Source organism: Hylobates moloch, unplaced genomic scaffold (genome assembly GCF_009828535.3).
Source record: "Hylobates moloch isolate HMO894 unplaced genomic scaffold, HMol_V3 SCAFFOLD_1, whole genome shotgun sequence".
NCBI lineage: Eukaryota > Metazoa > Chordata > Mammalia > Primates > Hylobatidae > Hylobates > Hylobates moloch.
The window spans coordinates 230,503,668-230,518,354 of NW_026652276.1; the positions used below are offsets into that span (position 1 = coordinate 230,503,668).

A 14,687-nucleotide genomic window follows, 5' to 3' on the forward strand; every position below is an offset into this window, starting at 1 on the left:
TACAAGGAGAAAAAAAGATACAAATCAAGATACAAAACAACAGAGAATAACAAATCCAAGAGTTAGTTATTGAAACAAATCATAAATTAGACAAAGCTTGGGTAAAACTGCTCAAGAAAAAGACAGAACATACAAATAAAAAAACAAGAAGAGGCCGGGCGTGGTGGCTCATGCCTGTAATCCCAGCACTTTAGGAGGCCGAGGCAGGCAGGTCACGAAGTCAAGAAATCGAGACCATCCTGGCCAACATGGTGAAACCTCGTCTATACTAAAAATAAAAAAAATTAGCTGAGCATGGTGGTGCGTGCTTGTAATGCCAGCTACTCCAGAGGCTGAGGCAGGAGAATCGCTTGAACCCAGGAGGTGGAGGTTGCAGTGAACCGAGATTGCGCCACTGCACTGTAGCCTGGTGACAGAGCAAGACTCTGTCTCAAAAAAAAAAAAAAAAGAAAAGAGAAGAAAGGCAAAGGGATACAAATAAAGATATTGTAGAAATGCAAAAAATCATGAGCTACCATAAACGAGTTTATAACAACAATTAAATATGTATAACTATAAAATAAATTGTTACATAATTTCATCTTATGTACTCAGATGAAATGTATATCTTTTAAATAAATTTAATAAATGATCAAAAATTTCATTTAAAAATGGACAAAACAAAGATAGCTTTATAGATGATTTCTATAAAACTTTTATGAACAAATGTAAACCTGGGCTGAGTGCAGTGGCTCACACCTGTAATCCCTGCAATTTGGGAGGCTGATGGAGGTGGATGGCTTGAGCCCAGGAATTCAAGACCAGTCTGGGCAACATAACGGGACCCTGTATCTACTAAAAGTACAAAAACTTAGCTGGGCATAATGGCGCACACTGTGGTCCCAGCTACTCTGGAGGCTGAGGCAGGAGGATAGCTTGAACCCTTGAGAGGTGGAGGCTACAGTGAGCCATGATCACACCACTGCACTTCAGAATGGGTGACAGTGAGACCTGTCTCAACAAGAAACAAAACAAAAACAAAACCATCAAATGTGAACCTGAAACAACCAAACTTCAAGATAGATCCTGAGTGGCTAACTGGAACTAAATTTAACATGGAGCCAAGGCACCATTTGCCGACTAGGGGGTCATGCAAAACCCTTAGCTTTTCTTCCAAAGCCCACATCTTTTTATCTTTGTGGCTTTTCTCCCAAAAGCCCACATCGTTTTATCTCTGGAACTTTCAGAGCTCATGTGCCTCAGCCACTCAGGGCTGAGCCATTTATCAACCAATCAAAGCTCAGCTCTATTGACAAAACAGAATTCCTCTGTATCAACCAATCAGTACTCAGCTGGGCAACATAACAGGACCCTGTATCTACAAAAAATACAAAAAATTAGCTGGGCGTCATGGTGTATTGACCAATCAAAACTCAGCTGCCTCAATCAGAACTATGCAAGTTTCAAGCCTTTATTTGCATAAACGGACCTTATAGAGAACCTGGGTAGAAACTTTTGCTGTAAAACCCAGCCTTCCTTTTGGTCTCTGGAAGGCATCTTCATTTTACATCAGAGGGTGTGCCTCCCTGGTTTGCAAACTGTTCCTAGAATAAAATCTGTTTCCTCCAAAGTCCTTTTTCAGAGAACCTTTGTTCACACTTTCAAGAAACAGATCATTCCTGTCTCTCCCAGATGGTAGGAAAAGAACTACCCAATTTATTTTATAAGGCTAGTATAATATCATCTCCAAAGTTAGATAAAGACTGTGCGAGAACATACAGATACAGATGCAGATAAACTCCACTTACAAAATTAAATGTAAAAATCCTTAATAAATATTAGCAAATTAAACCTAACAACGTTTTTTAGAAATAATTTATTATCAGGAAGGGTTTATTCTAGGAATACAAGGATGTTTCTTCACTAGGAAATTGGTTAATGTAATCCATCACATTAATATATTACAGGAGTAATATATTTTACAGCTGTAAAATTCCTCTCTTTGTACTGTCTCTCTTTATTTCTCAGCCGGCCGACACTTATGAAAAATAGAAAGAACCTATGTTGAAATATTGGGGATGGGTTCCCCCAATACTACAACAATGAATATCATTCCTCATAAACCTACCGTAATCAACTAGATAGTGAATTACAGTAAAACTCCTACTAATAACAAAAACAAAAACAAAAACTATAAGGTAACTAAAAATAAAGTAACATATGTGTAAGCTCTTTACAGACAAAATGATAAAATATTACTGAAGGATATAAAGGAAACTTGAATTAATGGAGATGATACCATATTCACAGATAAGGAACTCAATATTATAAAGATGTCAGTCCTCTCCAATTTTATTATTTTGTGTGATGTAATTAAAGCAAAAGTTAAAAAGGATTTTAGTAGAACTTGAAAAAACAATATAAAATAAAGAACAGCAGCAGTTTAAGACTTGCCATGACAATTTCGGATATGAAAACAAGAAGGTAGGACTTGTTCTACCAGATGATGCGACTTATAAAGGGAATTAAACTGGTGAAGCACAGCAACAGACAGACAAACAAATGGAACAGAAAATGTGCCCCGTGCATAGGCGGGAACTTGGTATTTGAAAAGGGTGAATGTATGTCCTCCTTTACTTGGGACAGTCCCAGTTTATGCTTGTTGTCCCAGCACAAATGTGAATAGCATTCCCTTTCACTCTTTAAAGTTTCAGGTTGGGGTCGGGTTTGGTGGCTCAAGCCTATAATCCCAGCACTTTGGGAGGCTGAGGCAGGTGGGTCACTTGAGGTCAGGAGTTCAAGACCAGCCCGGCCAACATGGTGAAACCCCATCTCTACTGAAAATACAAAAATTAGCTGGGCATGGTGCTGGGTGCCGGTAATCCAAGCTACTCGGGAGGCTGAGGCAGGAGAATCACTTAAACCCAGGAGGCAGAAGTTGCAGTGAGCCAAGATCGTGCCATTGCACTCCAGCCTGGGCAACAGAGTGAGACTCCATCACAAAAAAAAAAAGTTTCAGGTTGGATGATTAATATACGGTCCTCCTATATATGATGAAAGTGGAATTACAAACTAGTGGGGAAAATACTGAATTGTTCAACAAATGGCATTGAAATAACTAGTTTTCCATACTAAAACAACAACAACACAACAAAAAAACAACTTAGAATCCTCATCATATAGAAAGGTAGATTCTGGGTGAATTACATAACTAAATGTGGGAAAAAACTTTTAAAATTAAACAACACAAAAGGCACAAAATATTTTAAAAAGATAAATCAATTTGTCTTCATCAAAATAAAAAGTAAAATACGATATTTAAAATGAGTAATGGTTGTTTCTCAACGGTTAGAGGCAAGATATCATTTGTAGTGTTTCACCAAATTATCTTTATTTGGCTTAAAGACAGCTAGATTGAACCATAGGTTAAATTTCCAAAACTGTTGATTTCATTTCATATTCTTTATTTCTGCTAAACTTTAGAATCATAACTTTTTAAACTTTTATTTTTTATTTATTTTGGAGACAGGGTCTCACTCTGTTGCCCAAGCTGGAGTGCAGTGGCATGATCTTGGCTCACTGCAACCTCCACCTCCCAGGGTTCAAGTAATTCTCATGCCTCAGCCTCCTGAATAGCTGGGACTACAGGGGTGCACCACCATGCCTGGCTAATTTTTGTATTTTTAGTAGAGACAGGGTTTCACCATGTTGCCCAGGCTGGTCTCAAACTCCTGACCTCAAGTGATCCACCCATCTTGGCCTCCCAAAGTGCTGGGATTACAGGTGTGAGGCACCATGCCCAGCCAAGAATCATAACTTAAAGGTCAGAAGGAACCGCAGCAAATGTTTGGGGACTCTGGCAGATAGTTATGAATATTCCTATTAAATGAACCCAGAAATTAAATTTCTCACTGAAGACTGCTTTCAGCATTCACTTGGATAATACATTGACAAGTCCTTAAGTCCAGAGAGGTGAATATTCCAACATGGGAGACACTAGTGTATGAATTTCTAGTTCACTCTTTGGCTCTGGGAGGTATTTCTTTAGACTCAATTGTAGCATTCAAATGTGGTTTCAAAATAAGCCCAGTAATACACCATTGATTCCTTTCTATACCATGGATGAAGAAAATCATCAATCATAGAGAATAAGCTAGATACTCAACTATCAAATTGTGTGCACCACAGACAGGTCTTCTTAACCAAACAACAAAGCATGGTACTGAAGCCCTGGTGCGATAAATTCTGGGTATTCAAAATACATGTATGCCTGAGATATTCCTCTTGAACCATGCCTCTCCATGTCACAGAAATGGTCCTTATCAGCATTTTGAAGAAATGTTTTCATTTCCTCTCTCATTTCTAACACTCGTGAAAGCACTCTTAGTGACACAGGATTTTTTTTTGGTGCCAGTTCCCTAACCAGAAACCTCTGTGGCTCATGGCTTGGGCCACTTTGCCCAGCAGGCTGCACTCAGTCCATACTACTGTCCTGGATCCCATGCCTCCAAGGGCGATCCAGGTGCAGAGTGGCCAGGGGTAGGTGAGCAAGTGAGTGCAGTGTCTGGCCACTGTGCACAGCCAGGTGCGCCAGCTGTTGTGGTAGTGGGCAGCTCCAGGCACCAGCACCGGCACCAGCTCTGGTTCCATGCAAGGCTATGGCTGGACCAGATGTAAGGCAAGCAGCTTCCACTGTGGGCACTGGGGTCTGGACAGGGGAGACGCCATGGCACCCAAAAGCTTGGAGATGCCATAAGCCACAGAGCCCCAAAAAGGGTGTTACAGCCCTGGCTCTGGGAGCCCCTAGGTCTGAGCTCCCTTAAGGGCCACTGCTCTTCTCTCCTGTTGCCTGCAACCTGGCGAGCTGGAAGGCATGTTTCAGCCCTGTTTATGTCACAGCTCTTTCAGTCCTGCCATTCAGTGGGTCCCCAGTTCTTGTCCCACATCCAGGAAGATAGAGGTACATGGACAACTGGAGGGTGAGCAAGGTGGAGAGGAGCTTCATTGAGCGAGAGAACAGTTCAATGAAGACCCGAAGTGCATAGCTCCTTCCTGTAGCTGGTAGTCTGGCCATCTGTCTAAGTCTGGCTGAGTCCAGCGTTTTCATGGGCTCAGAAGGGAGGAAGTATGTGCTGACTGGTCCATGCGTGGCCATGGGCGGCCCAGGAAAGCAACGTAAGTTCTCACTCCCTGCCGAGGGACACACCCGGATCCGACAGCCTGGCTTCAGGCCATCCCTGGCTTGAAGGTGGGTGAGGACCTGCCTGTTTCTATCCAAAAACCTGTCTGCCTCCTGCCACTGACATGCCATTATGGCATCCAGGCTGTTCATGCCAAGGGCACCTGACAGGCCCACACTGAGCCGCCCCCAGTCCTCGTGCTGTGCTCCTCAGTGCCCAAAGTCTGGAGGGGGCCGCGGTGGCAAGGAGCTGGCGTGTTAGTTCCACCCCAAGTGCATGCACACACACCTGGTCGAGTCATGACAGCACCCAGGCTCAGCCACAACTTTGCTCTGCACTGAAGCAGCAGGCACTGGGAGTGGGGAGAGGCCTGGGAGTGGGGGCAGGCAGCACTTTCAAGCCTGAGGGAACATGGTGTTTCCTGGGCCCCTGAGACTGCAGGGATGCCTAGGTCCAGAGCCGTGGCTGGGTGGCTGCACCTGTACCTAGGAGGGTGGGGCTCCCATCCCATCAACTCAGTAGGAGGCAGGGCTCCCACCTGTTCCTGGCCCCCCAACAGGCTCTGCAGAGCATGCGCCTGGGATGCGCCTACCCTACTGCAGCTGGCGTCTTTGTAGCAGCTGCTCCAGACGGGCCACTGCTGCCATTATTAGTGGCCAGCACACATCAGAAAGCAGAATCCTGTACTCTTTCCCTGTTGCTTTGGCCAGGAGGCTAAAACAACATATGTTTAGAGGCCACACGGATGCCTAGGTCCAACAATGGCAGCCTAGGCTGCCATTTTGTCAGTGCCAGTTTTCCCTATTTCCTTCCACGGTGATCAAGAAACATATTTTCTCTGCAAATGAAGCAGTGGGTGGATTAATGTTTAGGAGCAGGCTCTTCTGTGTGGCACTGCCCTTGGTGACTGCACCCAGTTGGGCCTGGTGAAACTGATGCCCACACACTTTTTCTAACATCAACATACCTCATCAGATAAGTATTAATCACATGGAAAGTATCTTCTCCAGAGCAGAGGTTGTCAGTGATGAGCAGAACAAAGAGTTGAGAAGCACTTTCCCCACATCTGGTTCAGACTCTGCTCATCAGTAATTTCACCCAGAATTAAGCAAAGTATTTCTTACTACACACACAGATCATAAGTGCTCTGCTACACTGTACATCTGAAATGCAACAACCACTGGTTTGCTCTGTCTTTCTCTCTCAACTTGATCTCTATCATTAACTTCACACCTGATTTATCATCTTCTTGGGGAAAACTGATTTATAATAACTTTTGCTATTCCCGGAATACAGTAGCATCCATTCCTGGCCCCTGCCAACCACGTCTCTGCACTACAGTCAGAGAAATGGAGGCTGCATTTCTGCCCGAACTTTCCGTGAGATATTACTGGTTGTGACAATAAATTCTCCCTTTTGGGTTCCACTACCCTCAGGTTAATTGTGTTACTTGCAGCACAGTTCATTCCTTGCATGAGATGAATCTGCCTTAGCACACTTCTATGGAGAGAGAGGCATTGAAGATACAGGAGAGAGAGCTAGGAGGAGGTTTGCTGAACCAGGAGCTAAAGTCAGGAGCTGGTGTGCATAGAAGCAACAGCATGAGAGAGGGATGACCTTTAAGAAAGAAAGGACAGTAGAGGGGAGGGAAGATGGAGTGTGGATGGGGAAAGACAGGGAGTCTTTTGATGGTGTGAGGCATTGAGGGAGCAGAGGCCAAAACCAGTTTAATCTGGTCATTGTTGTATCCCAGCATCTAGCACAATGTCTGGAGCATGACATACACTGAAATGTCAGTTAAAGAAATGAAGGAGGTCAGGCCAAGTGGCTCCTTATTTTTTCCGACATAGAAGGCGAGGTCAAGCACTGCTTCCTGTGAGAGGAAGTGATGAGGAGGAAGGGGCTGGTGGCGTTGCTAGAGAGTCCCCTGCCCCATAATAATGCTTCCCCTGACACTGACTGCACATCTGTGTCCCCGCAGTAGAGGATCCCTTTCCAGGTCAGTTCTAGAAAAACATGGATGACTTTGACTTTTTTTTTTTTTTTGAGACAGAGTCTTGATCTGTCGCCCAGGCTGGAGTGGTGCAGTGGCGTGGTCTCAGCTCACTGCAACCTCTGCCACCCAGGTTCCAGTGATTCTCCTGCCTCAGCCCCCTGAGTAGCTGGGATTACAGGCACGCACCACCATGCTCGGTTAATTTTTGTATTTTTACTAAAGACAGGGTTTCACCATGTTGGTCAGGCTGGTCTCGAATTCCTGACCTCAGGTGATCCGCCTGCCTTGGCCTCCCAAAGAGCTGGGATTATAGGCATGAGCCACCGCACCCGGCCGCTCCTCCTCTTCTTATAAAGATGTTAGTCATATTAAGGCTCACCTAATCCAGTGTGACTCAGCTTGATTACATCTGCAAAGACCCTCATTCTAACTAGGTCACACTCACAAGTACTGGGGGTAGGACTTGAACATCCCTACGTGGAAGGCCTGCTCTCTGCTGGGACATGCGGAAGCAGCATTGGAGTCTTGGATGTGGTGCCAAGAGCTAAAAGGTGCCAATTAAGTATGTTAATACGCTTGGGGCAGCATTCGGCTGCAGATCCAGAGGTCCCTGGTTTAAAGTCACATCCACCTTGTTTACTTGCTTTTTTATTCACAAAAGGTGGCTGAGAAAGTAAAACTGAGCTAAGAGAGAGAATAAAAATATGCTCAGGTAACACTGGGCAGGACTAAAGACAGCTATAAAGTCAACATGAAAGACCGTCTCTCCCGGACACACCACAGCTCTAAAACATCATGACAGTCTCCTTCTTTGAGAGATTACTATTTTCTTATTTGCTGAGAAACCTTGTTCTCTAAAATCATAGACTGTCAGAAACTTTGAAATATTATCAGGAAGAATGAAACAGCCCACTTAAACATTGTTTAACTTAAAACAACTCAAATTTATTCTCATACAGTTCTGGAGACCTGGAATCCAAAATCCATTTCAGTGGACCGAAATCAAGGTGTCAGTGGGGACATACTCCCTCCAAAGGCTCCAGCGGAGAATGTGTTTCCTTTCCTTTTCCAATCTCTAGAGCTGAAACAGTATACTTTTGCCTGGAGGACACAAGTTGCTTTGAGGCAGAGAAGCAGCCTCAACTTCTGACCCATGTACAAAACTTCAGATAAGAGGTTTCTGGACACAGCATCTCATGTCTATTTCCCAGGCCCATGGTGCAGCCCACACCCAAGGCCCATCTCCAAAGCCACAGCCTTGCTTTGCTTAGAGCCCACTTCACTGAAATTTCCCCAAGCCTCCAGCCTTGCCCAAAAGCCTACCTGTTCCTTTGTTTGATGAAGCCCCCCAGGGTTCCTTGGTGCACACTCTCCCTCAGTGCAGGGGTGAATAAACTTGACTTTGTCTACTGTAATTCTAAGAGGCTGGGGCTGGCACAGTGATGCGACATCACCACCTCATCTCCTGCTGGGCTGCATGAGTTTGGATGAAGACAGAGCCCCAAGCAATCTTCTGGTCCTGACCACTGCCCACCCCCAGCAAGGGCTCTGGGACTTTGCCCTGCTCAGTCCTCTACTGGGATTTAACTCTTTGTGATTTTTTTCCCCTCTTTCTCTCAAATAGACACATACCCTTTCTTTAACCTGTGTCCCTTTTTCTCTTTCCTTTCCCAGGCACTCTTTTTATTTATTTTAATTTTTAATTTTGTTTAGAGACAGGGTCTCACTCTGTCACCCAGGCTGGAGTACAGTGGTGCAATCACGGCTCACTACAGCCTCGAACTCCTGGGCTCAAGCGATCCTCCTGCCTCAGCCTCCCAAGTAGCTAGGACTACAAGTGCATACCCCCATGCCCGGCTAAATTTTTCATCTTTATTTTTGTAGAGGTGGGGTCTTGCTACATTGCCTAGGCTGGTCTCAAACTCCTGGCCTCAAGCAATCCTGCCTTGGCCCTCCAAAGTGATGGGATGACAGGCTTGAGCCACTGCGCCCAGCCCAGGCATTTCTTCATCAAGGTGTGGTCTATTTCAGAGGTCAGGAAAAGATAGCCCACAGCCAAACCCTGCCTGCTTCCTGTTTTTGTAAATACAGTTTTATTGAAACGCAGCCACACTCATTCATTTACTTCTTGTCTATAGCTGTTCTCAAACAACAGCAGAGCTGAGCAGTCGTGACAGAGACCATCTGGGCCAGTGAGCCGAAACGGTTACTATCCAGCCCCTGGAAGAAAAGTCTACTCACCCAGCTCTGTCTTCACAACTCTGTCAATTCCATTCATTCCTCAGCTCAAGGCCGGCTGTCTTCCCTGCCCACCTGCTACCTCTCTTCTATCAAAACTGCCTTCCAATAATAATACTCAGTTGCCAATAAATATATATAAACACTTAGACCAATGCCTGGCACAGAATATGCATTGTGTAAGAGGTGTTATTAGTTTTTTCTGAGACGGAGTCTCGATCTATCGCCCAGGCTGGAGTGCAGCAGCATGGTCTCGGCTCACTGCAAACTCTGCCTCCTGGGTTTAAGCAATTCTCCTGCCTCAGCCTCCTGAGTAGCTGGGATCGCAGGCATGCACCACCACGCCCAGCTAATTTTTGTATTTTTAGTAGAAGCAGGGTTTTGCCATGTTGGCAAGGCTCGTCTTGAATTCCTGATCTTAAGTGACCCACCCACCTTGGCCTCCCAAAGTGCTGGGATTACAGGCGTGAGCCACTGTGCCTGGCCTATTATTATTATTTTTTAATTATTATTGTCCCATTCCTCCCCCTTCGTAGAACTCTCTTCTCCTCCCTTTGCTTTCAGGACACTGCTCCTTCTCCCTCGTCCTCCTGCCTGGCTGGCCACTCTTTCCTCTGCCTGTGTAAAACAAAACCCTCTTCTTCTCATTCCATAGTTCTTGCAGAAAAGTCACACTCAGGAAGTCCACACTCAAACTCCTCCTCCTCCTCCCTCCTCTGTCTTCTCCCTTTCCTCTTATTCCTTCCCTCTCCTCTCCTTCCCCCCCTTTTTATCCCTCCTCTTCCTCTTCCCTATTCTCTCCCTCTCCTCTACTTCTCTCTTCCCCTCCTCCCTCTCCTCCTCTCCTTCCTCCCTTGTCCTCTCCCCCTCCTCCTCTTCCTCCTAAGTGCTGCGTCAGTGATTGGCACTACTAACTCTCCAAATCCCCAAGCCAGACACCTGGGAGTGAACCCAGCCTGCCCTCAGCGGGACTGCCCCTGTATGCCACCTGCAGAGGTAACATCCGCACTCCTAGTGCCTGGCCAGGTCTGCTCTCCTCCAGCCCAGTTCCTCCTGTACTCACCTGTCCTCTGGAATGTCCCCCTCTCCTGCCAGTTCCATTCCCTAAGCCTCAGCTCTCTGTATCCTATGCCCCTCCAAAATAAGGAGCCACTGAACTACAGCATAATCAGAGGACGAGCAGCTTGCCATGATCCATGGTTTAAATTCTGGTGCCCACCATCTGCTCTGGCTGATCCCTGGGGCTGGGGCATGGAGTGTGAGGACTGGCTCCAGGGGTCCAGTTCATGCACCAGTTCAAATCTTGGAGTTCCCCATTAGCTTTTCCTTGCAGAAAGTGCTTCCCATGTAGCACATTCCTGCTCTTCTAAGTCCATATTCTAGCCCCCTCCATGGTCTTGGATGTGTATAAATCTATTCATATGGGTCTATCTATGAAGTCTTTACCATTTTGAGCCAATAGACGACAAGGACAAGAGAAGATAAGAGAGTCTCTTTTAGTAACAGGGACCTGAACCAAAGTCAGAAAGAGTAGATTGAATCTGTCAATAAGGAGTGTGTGTGCCTGGGAAGAACATTAATGTTGAATCTCTGTTGTCAAATGTGCACTGTGAATAGCACAGATGAGTGACTCTGAAGGCCCTTCCAGCTCTAGATGCCAGTGTCAGTCCTCTTCCTGAAAGCACAAGGAAGCTGCTACAGGAAGGGGAACTGTCACTTGTTTTGCATGAGGGAGATAAAATTGTAGTTAGGGAGGTTTGGCAGCTTTGAGGAGGCCCAGCTGGAATGAGCATCTGTGGTAAAATTTTATAGGAATGTTGGGCATGACTGCACAGATAAAAGGTCTTGCTTAGGCTTACACTTCCATCGGGGGTATAGCTCAGGGGTAGAGCATTTGACTGCAGATCAAGAGGTCCCTGGTTCAAATCCAGGTACCCCCTGCTGTGTTCTTATTTTACTCCCTGGAGCTGGTGTTGAAGATTCGGCACCCTTCTCCAATCCTACATCTCAGGATACTGAGCTTCTCTAAATCTGTGAAAAAGCCAGGAACAACTTTAAACCCTGTCACTGTCTCAGATTGATAAATTCCTTCAACTTGGACTTTTTATTTCACTTACCAAAGGCTTTGTTCTACCTTGCCTGGTTTTGTTTCACTTTTTCTACACATTTTCATGACCCCAAATCAGTGAAGTGCAGGTAAATGTTTAACGACTAGCTCTGAGGGGGGTGATTTGTAGTGTTTTCCAATTTCACAGAGTGAAAAATAATACCACCATGGCAAATTTCAAGCTACAAATATGAGATGATAAACATGGAGTTGGGAAGGTGTGCTAACAAATGGCTGTCTGCTGCAAGCTAGCTCAAGCATAACACTGCCCCAATCCACCTTCCTGACAGAGGCCTGGGCTCTCTGGCCGTGCTCTATCTTCACGATGCCTACTGACATGAGGGCAGTGGTTCTCATTCGTCCATTCATCCACGGAATCATTCATTCATTCGTCATCTGATTCCTTCTCAATGCCAGACACAGGAAAGACAGAGATAAGCAAGAACTGTCTGTGGTGAGCAAAATAGTCCAATGAAGAAATGATCCAAGCAATGACAAGGACAGCTGAACAAAAAAAGAAGGGGCGCTATTTTTAAATGAAATGTTCTGTTACCATTAACATTCTCAACTAGATAATCTAAAACGCCTCCTACCTCAAAACACCCAGAAATGCAAGACAAGATATAGTAAATATATATTCTTATATATAGCCGAGCTCTCATAACAGTAAAGGATATCTCTGGGGTGGCAGTGGGGGATGAACTAAAACCCTGACAGGTAATATGAGCTGATCCTGGGCATGCCTGTGGTGGTTGTGGTGAGCTAACCAAGGTGCTTCAGTTTTCACAGCCATGTGGGTACAGGAGATTTGGCCTAAGACCTGAGTCTCCCTTCTCTTGTACCAAGTCAAACTCTTAGAGAGCCATAATATTAGTAAAAGCATAGCAAAAAAAAAAAAAAAAAGCATCCACTAGCATAAGAACACAAGACATCTTTCTCTTCCTAGGGAGGCAGAGGGCATCACCCCTGAGAATCCATAACCATACATCTATCCTCACACTTGTTATGGCTTTGAATTTACACTACCTACGTGGTTCAGAAATTCCTCAACCTGAAAGTTAACATAAAAAGTACTCAGGCTAACAGTGATTCTAGAGTATCCCCTGGTGGCTCACACCTGTAGTCCCAGCACTTTGGGAGGCCGAGGTGGGTGGATCACCTGAGGTCAGAAGTTCAAGATCAGCCTGATCAATATGGTGAAACCCTGTCTCTACTAAATACACAAAATTAGCCAGGTGTGGTGGGGGGCGCTTGTAATCCCAGCTACTCAGGAGCCTGAGGCAGGAGAATCACTTGAAACTGGGAGGTGGAGGTTGCAGTGAGCCAAGATTGCGCCACTGTGCTCCAGCCTGGGCAACAAGAGTGAAACTTCGTCTCATACTCAGGCTGACAATGATTCCAGAGTATCCACAAGAAGCAAACACAAACCATGGAGGACATACCCTCAAGCCAGGCTGCACAGGATTCCTACTGATAAAGCCTGGCTTAAGATGGCCTCACAATTCAAAGTAATAAAATATACAAGGAACCAGCCTATTATGAATGAGAACCACCAAACAAAATAAAGTCATAAAGTCAGGCCATAGAGTTACCAGATAGATACTATAAAGTAAGGATACTTAAAAATCTTAAAGACATGAGGAATTGAAAGCATGGACACCTATGATCTTTTTTTTAAAGATAAAGCAGATACATCTAAAACGAGAAGTGCAGTCACTAAAATTGATCATTTAATTAACAGATTAAACACACATTAGACAAAGCTAAAGAGAGATTTAGGAATGAAAGAATGTAAATCTTTTAAAAATCACTAAGAATGAAGAACAAAGACCTAAAAAAATGAAAAATACGAAAGAGTAGCTAAAAGAGATGGTGCAGAATAAAGGGGTCCAACAAAGGTCAAATACAAATTCCACAAGAAGAGAGTGTAATGGGGAAGAGGCAATATTTATTTAATTTTTATATATTTATTTATTTATTTTTTGAGACAGAGTCTCACTCTGTTGCCCAGGCTGGAGTGCAGTGGCACGATCTCAGCTCACTGCAACCTCTGCTTCCTGGGTTCAAGCAACTCTCCTGCCTCAGCCTCCTAAGCAGCTGGGATTACAGGTTTGTTTTGTATTCATAGAAAGGTTTCACCATATTACCAGGCTGGTTCGGATCCTGACCTCAGGTGATCTGCCCACCCGGCCCCCAAAGTAGATGGAGTCTCGCTCTGTCGCCCAGGCTGGAGTGCAGTGGTGTGATCTCAGCTCACCGCAAGCTCCACCTCCTGGGTTCATGCCATTCTCCTGCCTCAGCCTCCTGAGTAGCTAGGACTACAGGTGCCCGCCACCACGCCCAGCTAATTTTTTAAATTTTGTATTTTTAGTAGAGACGGGGTTTCACCATGTTGGCCAGGCTGGTCTTGAACTCCTCACCTCGTGATCCACTTGCCTCAGCTTCCCAAAGTGCTGGGATTACAGGCATGAGCCACCATGCCCAGCCTGGGAAGAGGCAATATTAAAAGATAAAATAGCTGAGAATTTTCCAGACTTTACAAAGATGTGACACCTCAGATTTAGGACTCACGAGTTCCAAGAAAGATAAATAAAAGATCCATACCTAGCCACATTACAGTGAAACTTCATGATACAACAGATAAAGAGATTTTTTTTTTTTTAAATGGAGTTTCACTCTTGTTGCCCAGGCTAGAGTGCAATGGTACGATCTCTGCTCACTGCAACCTCTGCCTCCTGGATTCAAGCGATTCTCCTGCCTTAGCCTCCCGAGTAGCTGGGATTACAAGCATGCACCACCATGCCTGGCTAATTTTTTTTGTATTTTTAGTAGAGTCGGGGTTTCTCCAGGTTGGTCAGGCTGGTCTTGGACTCCTGACCTCAAGTGATCTTCCTGCTTCAGCCTCCCAAAATGCTGGGATTACAGGTGTGAGCCACCATGCTCGGCCAAACAGATGATTTTAAATGAAGCCAGAGAAATTAAATCATATGTAAAGGAATAATTACACTGACAGCAGACTTTTCAACAGCAACAATGAAAGTCAGGAGACAATGGAATAAAATATTAAAAGTGTGAAACAGTTCTCTCCCTAGCTAAAGTATCATTCAGGAGTGAGAAAAATGTAAGACATTTTATATAACTGAAAGTATCTACTTCTAAAATACCCTTGCTGAAAGAAATTTTAAAA

The 14,687-nt window shown here is 44.9% G+C and overlaps 1 long non-coding RNA gene and 1 other non-coding gene across 3 annotated transcripts in view; one reads left to right on the forward strand and one right to left on the reverse strand.

The window, feature by feature from the left end:
- Positions 1-14,687, reverse strand: part of LOC131381204 (uncharacterized) — an 83,758-nt gene that overhangs the window by 65,665 nt on the left and 3,406 nt on the right. The window lies entirely within an intron of this gene.
- TRNAC-GCA (transfer RNA cysteine (anticodon GCA)) lies at positions 11,262-11,333 on the forward strand. The gene has a single exon. It is a non-coding gene; the product is annotated as a tRNA-Cys (tRNA).